Source organism: Belonocnema kinseyi, chromosome 2 (genome assembly GCF_010883055.1).
Source record: "Belonocnema kinseyi isolate 2016_QV_RU_SX_M_011 chromosome 2, B_treatae_v1, whole genome shotgun sequence".
NCBI lineage: Eukaryota > Metazoa > Arthropoda > Insecta > Hymenoptera > Cynipidae > Belonocnema > Belonocnema kinseyi.
In genome coordinates this window covers 152,252,317-152,259,593 of record NC_046658.1, presented here as the reverse complement: position 1 = coordinate 152,259,593, position 7,277 = coordinate 152,252,317, and positions in this window count along the sequence as shown.

Here is a 7,277-nt window from a genome sequence, read left to right as displayed (position 1 = left end):
CTAACAGCTTAAGGGATCCTTCTAGAAAGTTACAATTTTAATTTTTTGAAAGACAATTTTTAATGGTTATACTCGTTCAGACCCATAGAATCTAAATTTTTAAATTAAAAATAACTAATTTAATAATTGACAAGTAGACGTCGTCTTAGCCAAGACAAGGCTCGACTTGAGACAAGTAAGCGCCGTCTCATCTGTCGTGGCTATGAAAGTGAGACGAAGGCCTATGCCTCGACTCAGTTTCAAGGCGCAGCCAAACATTTATGTCTTGGAGACAAAATCAAGACATAACCAAGTCGAACTCAAGTCGAAGCATTTTTACTCGGGGTTGTGTCAAATTTCGGACAATGCTTAGAAGTTAACAATCATAAATGATCAGAAACTTTACATTATTACAAATTTGTATCTATTTTTTGGGCGAAAAACTTTTTTCTATCAATCAGAAACTACGCCTCCTATGAAGAAGTAATTCTTCACAAATTTGTAGATTTTTGTTGGGTTTAGAATTTTGGTTTATTCACCTTCTTCGTATCTTGCAAAGTTTAAATACAAAATAGAATTTTTTATTTTTATAATTTTTGGTGAAATCAAATTTTGAATTTTTGATTTTTCAAAAAAATACAAAAAGTTGTGATGATCATGCTGTGGGGCTTTTTAAAAATAATGTTTTTCTTTTCTCAACTTATTTCCATACCGTGCCTTGTTTGGCTTCAAATTTTGATTTTCAATTGATTTTCAAAATCTTGTAAATACGACGAATCGAAAAATTTTGGTTTTATCAAAAAAGACGTTAGGATAAGTTTTTTGCTTTTTCGATTAGTGTCAATAGCCGTACATGAAATTGTTCCTTTGTTTTAGGATCTAATTAAGTATGCCAAAGATCGATTTGATCCGTTCATTTTTCTGAAAGTTATCGTGTTTACGGACGGTCGGACATACGGACAAATAGAAACCATCGTAAACCTTGATTTTTGGATTCAGAGGGTCTCAAAACGTGATGTTTCGTTAAAAAATTCGTTGAAAAAAATTCTTTTTCAATCAGAAATGATAAGAATGTAAAAGGGGCTATTAGGTAACATTTTCATCTTTATAGTAAGACAATAAGAAGCTAATCTTGATGCTACTAAACAGGCTACGTCTCAATTTCCAAGGTTACGTTTATATAAGATATTTCGCTTTAAAATTATGAAATCGAATTCTCAACATATTGAAACTGCTTTATCTTCTTTTACTTACGGCTCGTGTCTCGGCTCGCAGAAAATATTTGTTTAATTTTCAATGAATTTTAATAAACAGAAGGTTCTTTTATCTCCCCAATATATGTATAGCATTTATATTTCTCACATTTTTATTTCATGTTAGTTAGCAAATTTTTTATTCGAAAAAATTATGGTTAAGAACAACTATAATGCTACCTAAATAAAATAACTATCCAAAAAACTTTACAAGCCGTAATGAATCGTTTCGAAAATAAAATTAGCCACTGCCATTAAAAATGAAATGTATCTTTACGAGCTTTTCTGAATGTTAGGTAAAACTTGATATATTTCAAGAGATTTTAAAACTTTAAATATTGTGTACTATTGAGTTTAAAGTTAGATTTAAACATTTACAAAAAAATGTATTTTCAGAAGGTAATTTTAATGCAAAAAAGACTAATATTTAAACTTGTACAAAATATAACTACATTCCGATTATTAAACATTTTCGTGGACAGTACGGCTTCTTAGGATGAATTAAAAATGTAATCATCAAATTCGAATAATAAATATGACCATTCTTATCGAATGCAATTCAAGCTTAATTATGTGGAAATTTTTCTTTTTATCAAGGCGCGTGTATTAAATTTATAATCAATTTTAGGAGATCACAATCTTACAATTTCTTCTATGGAGCTGAGGGTGGTGGGGAGTGGAATGATCTCAATATTTAAAGGTCAAAGATAAATAATCACTCTGCCCCCACTTTATATATTTTGTAATTTTCCATTATTTTCGGCGAACTGGTAGAAACGATGAATTTTGAAGAAAAATAACTCGTAAATACGTTATCTTTGTAGAGGACAGGTAATATATTAAGAAGTCTCACAATAATGCCTTTTAATTGTTTCTATAAATTTGAAATCTTACGCAATGTCCAAATTCACTGAAAAATGGAGATTCTTGTAGCGTACGAACTTTTTTAAATATGCGTATTTGTTTTGGAGAAATATGTAACGAAAAAAATTGTAGCTAATACAAGAAGAAAACTCTAATTTTATTTCCGTTTGAAAAAAAAAAAATAGATCAGGTGAAAGTCTTAAAATACATGATCTTTTAAGAGCAAACAAAAACAAGAGTATAGTTCGCCGCCTGAACACTTTTTGTAAAGATTAAAAAATGCTGACACATTCCTTATATATTAGAGAAAAAATACATTATAAATACATTAAAAAACCTAGACACCTGAAATCTTATTTTAAAGCTAATTTTTAAAAGAAAGGCGGAAATGGAAACGACAATTATTAGAAAATTACTAATTAAATTATTCTAGATGTTTTCTAATGAAAAAATTATTCTGAACAATTAACGAAGAAGGTTTACGAATTGCTTAAAAATAGTAACTTTTGAGAACAACTTCAGGAGAAAAGATAAAATTTAAACGAAAGGTTCTTGTTCTATATTGTTCGAACTACAGGGCAAGACACATCCGAAAAAGTTTCCATTAAAAAATTATTTTCCCCCCGAAAATGTAAAAAATATTCGCATTTTTTTATAGAAATGCAATATTTTGTGACTGGTTGTAGTATTAAACTTTTTTAAAAAAGATTATGTAATTATGCACTGTCTATTTTCAAAATTCCGAAAATCTGAGCTAGAGATATCAAAATTCTTTTTTAATTGGTATTCTCTGCTGTAAAGAAAGAATATATTTACAACTTTTGATTCTTTAAACTAATCTAATTTATTTAAATAATTACTTTTTCAATAATTCTTTAAAAATTGTAAATAATTGTATGTGTTCTATTTTATTTTATGTTTTTGTTTAGCGAAAAATAAATGCTTGAGGAAATTAAAATATTTCAAACAAATAGAAATTTGTTAAACATAACATCAAATGTATCGAAATTATGCAATTGTTCAATAAAAAGCAGAAAAGGATATCAATTGGAAAAAGTCGACATCTCTGGCTCAATTAAAAAAATTTAAATAAACAATAATTAATTGTTAACATGATTATATAATGTTTAAAAAATTTTAAATTGTTTGAAATGTCATGGCAAATATGTGTCATATATAATTATATAATAATGCACAATTTTGGAAGTACTGAAAAATAGTGCAAAACATATAAAAAAATCATAACAATGTTAAAAGGTACTGCCATTTTATCATTTTTTGTGTTTTTGCGTTTTTTTCTTCATATTATTGGATAAATCAAAAAGCCGCAGAAAGCACGCCAGCTTTTTTCAACAGCACAATTAATTTTTTTTACATTTATTTAAATTTTGTATACATAAGATCAAGAAAAATAAAAAGAGTAGGATTTTAATTGTTGTTTTTACACATACTGTAATCTTTAATTATACTGAAGGTGCCATGCGTATTAAATCTAGAAAGATATGGAAAATATCGAGGTCAATGATCAACGATCTCCCTCCTTCCAGTTTAACTATTTTAATGAATAAATAAAACGCGTCACCTAAAAGTGTTAAAAGTTAGTATAAATAGCCGTCGTTTAACAAGACGCCCTGAAAAAGAAATTCTTAAAAAATCAGTGCAATCTTTTATTTCACATTCATTGGGACAATTAGAGAAAATGAAGAAAACTCCTACTCTTTTTCTCCTCGCATTAGCGTGCTTCCTGCATTTTGTCAGTAAGTATAATATAATATTATACTTAAAACTTAAAAAAAAATATTACAAATTTGGTACTATTTTAAAAATAACTTTTTAAATTGTAATACAAGTTCAAAGCAGTTGCCTAAAAATTACGGGAATTAAAATACAATGCCGCCAACAATTGCATGGTACTATTGCGACAGGTTTTTGCTGTTAGCCTGCTTGCTCACCACTTACCACTTTTTACTTTTTAATTTAGAAACACTACGGGAAATAATACGATGATCCTAATTATCTTACAAATTAATTTTTTGCGTAAGTTTACTTATTTTAGTTACAAGTTTTTTTTTAATTCAAAATATTTGGTTGACAACTGATCTTTTTTAGTTAAAAATTTAAGAATTTATTGAATTGATTCGAAGTATTTTGTCGAAAAAATTAATACTTTTTCTGAAACTTTATCTCTTTGTTTTAAAATTCAACTAGTTTATTAAAACTGCGTTTTTCCGTTTGTAAATTAATTGTTTTGTATTAAAATGTACCCATTTGATTTTTGGTTGATAATAGTATTTTATTGGGAAATTCATATTTATGCGTAGAAAAATCATTTTTTCATATGAAAAATTGACTATTTTGTTGAAGATAATCATTTTTTTTAGAAACAAATTTTTGAACAGAAAATTTCACGATTGTGAATCTTATGTACATTTTTAACAAATCAAATTTTGCAGTAGAAAATTAATCTCCGGAGCTCGTAATTCGAATTTTTGATCCAGAAATGAACTGTTTAGCTTAAAATAAATTTTTTGGTTGAATGTTCGCAATTTTAGTCAAAAATTGATTTGTTTGGTTAAAAATTAAACTATAGCGCTGAAAATTCGATTTTTCTCTTCGTTGATAATTCAAATTCTGGATGAAAACTTAGTTTTATTTCTCTTTTCAAGAATAATTACCTTGAAATAAAATATAACTATTGAATTTTCAGTTAAATCTTGTTTGTTTTAAATTCATCTTATTTTATAGAAAACTAATCTGTTAAATTGAATATTTGAATTTCTTTTAATTAGTTTTTTGTTTGAATATTAATCTTTATAGATAAAAAACGATTACATTTCTGTTTGTAAATTTATTTTTTATTTATCTTTTTTTGAACGGAAATTAATCTTCTGGGTTCATAATTGTACTTTTTGGTTATAAAAATAACTATTCAAATAAAAAGAATTTTTTTATTTAAAAATTACCATCTTAGTTAATAATTAATTATTTGAAATATAAATTTTGATATTTTACTTTTGGTTGATTTTTTTTTCTTGAAAGCAGGATTCAAGATATTTTAGAACATTTAAACAAATTGCAAGGAATTCTAAATATATTTTAATATTTCCAAGAGATTTCAAGGGATTGGAAATGTTTTATGTTACATAAAATGAATCCAAGGACTTGACAATATATCTGAAAAATTTAAATAAATTTTTAAGTGTTACAAAAGATGTCAAATATTTATAAGTATATTTAAAAAAATGCTAATTAATTTCTAATAAGTTTCAATCGTTTTTATTTTTTACAAGAACTTTCTCAGAATTTGGAAAAATTTATTGCATTTTTCAATGAATTTCAATCATCTGAATGGAATTCAAGGGATTTCTAAGTAGAAAGTATATTTTTTGGTGCATATTTAAAAAATTTTTCAAGGACGTATTACTAGATTTTAATATTTTAAAGTCATTTTAAGAGAATTTTAAGATTTTGAAATTTCTTTTAGTTATTTTAAAAGACTACAAAGCAATTTCAATAAATTTCAATAATTTGAAAGGATTCAAGGGATTGCGAGCAACGTGAAATATTTTAGGATATTTAAAAAGATTTAGCAATCTTAAGGGGATTCAAAGGATTTCGATTGTTAAGTTTGTGTTGATTTAATACAAAAAAAATTATTTAATTAAGACTCTGTCATCCAATTGGGCAAATGTCAAATAAAATAAATAAAAGTATTCTTTACTCAAACAAAGAAATTTTGGTTCAGCGTTCGTGGAATTAAAAAATAAAAATTTTTTGGGGCGACCTAATCGTTATCTCATGGGTTATATGCCTCTAACTAGTTCTTTTGAGATATTATATTTAAATTTGATAAGCCGACTGTCAGACAATTTTTTTAAGCGAAAAATTTTTCAAAATTCTTACAAATTTTCAATAAAGTATGTAAGAAATAAGAAGATCAGAAAACTTGATCGAATTCTGAGGTTTGAACAAGTCAAGTTTTTAATGTATGTCTCAATATTTTTCATAAAAGGATAAAGTTGGCTAGAGTATGGGTTTTTATGTACGTTTATTTTTACTTTAATTTCAGCTTGATAAACTCGAATCGTGTTCTTATCGAATGGACAATATATTTCTATTTTATATTTGTCACCAGCACAGATTTATGATATAGGTGTGTAATGATTTTATAAGCCATATAAAAAAATTTTAAATCAGATAAAAAAAATGATATTAATAATCAGGAAAATGATAACTATAAATCTAAACACTAGAGAAGAACAAGTTTGATGTCTATAATTTTTAAGATAACATAATGAAGTTATTTTTGAATATTCAATGATTTTATAATAGCTGATAATTAGGATTCAGAATAAAATCCACAAAAGAGTCTTTTCTCTCATGAGAAATACGCTTTTAATTTCGTTAGGCTTTCGCAACATCTAAATATTTAAAAAACGGATGTAATTTTTTATAATTTCAAACATATTTTGTCGCAAATGAGATAATTGAAAAGTTAAATTATGTATCTAATAAGTCAAAATCAGCCAACTATGCTTTGACTTTTCACTAATTTCGCTGGGTTTAAAAGACACCAAATAATTTAAAATATTTTAGAGCATACAAAAAAATTCCAAGGAATTTTTATGGCATTACAAAATGTTAAGAAATTTGAAAGTATTAAAAATAACACCGAGAAAATAAAAATAATAATTAAATAAAATAAAAATATTTGGTCTCATATTTGGAAATAGAAAATTTCCAGGCACTTCTATGGATTTCTCAGTAATTGAAATATTTAATGAAACTTACAAAAATTTGAAGTTCATGTGCTCGTGGATTTTTAGTTTGTTAGCACGACAAATTTCAAAAGAATTGACAGAGTAGATTTCTCTTTGGTTTATTATTTTAGTGTCTTAAAATAAAGTTTAAGTTCGTTGACCAGCCATTCTGAATAAAATTTCGAAAAGTTCGATTATTTTTAAAACTTTTGAGAACACTTTTTTAAGATTTAAGAATTCTGTGAGTTTAGGGCCCTAACCCCAGCAAAGGGCTGTTTCAATAAGTTTTTGAACTTATCCCTTTAGATGGGATCAGTGCGAGGTACATTAAGCTAGCACCTCCACAATCGAATTTTTGAATTTTTCATAGCTCAGAATTTTGGGCTTTTTTTGGGCTGCAATAAAAATTTTTGGGCTCCTT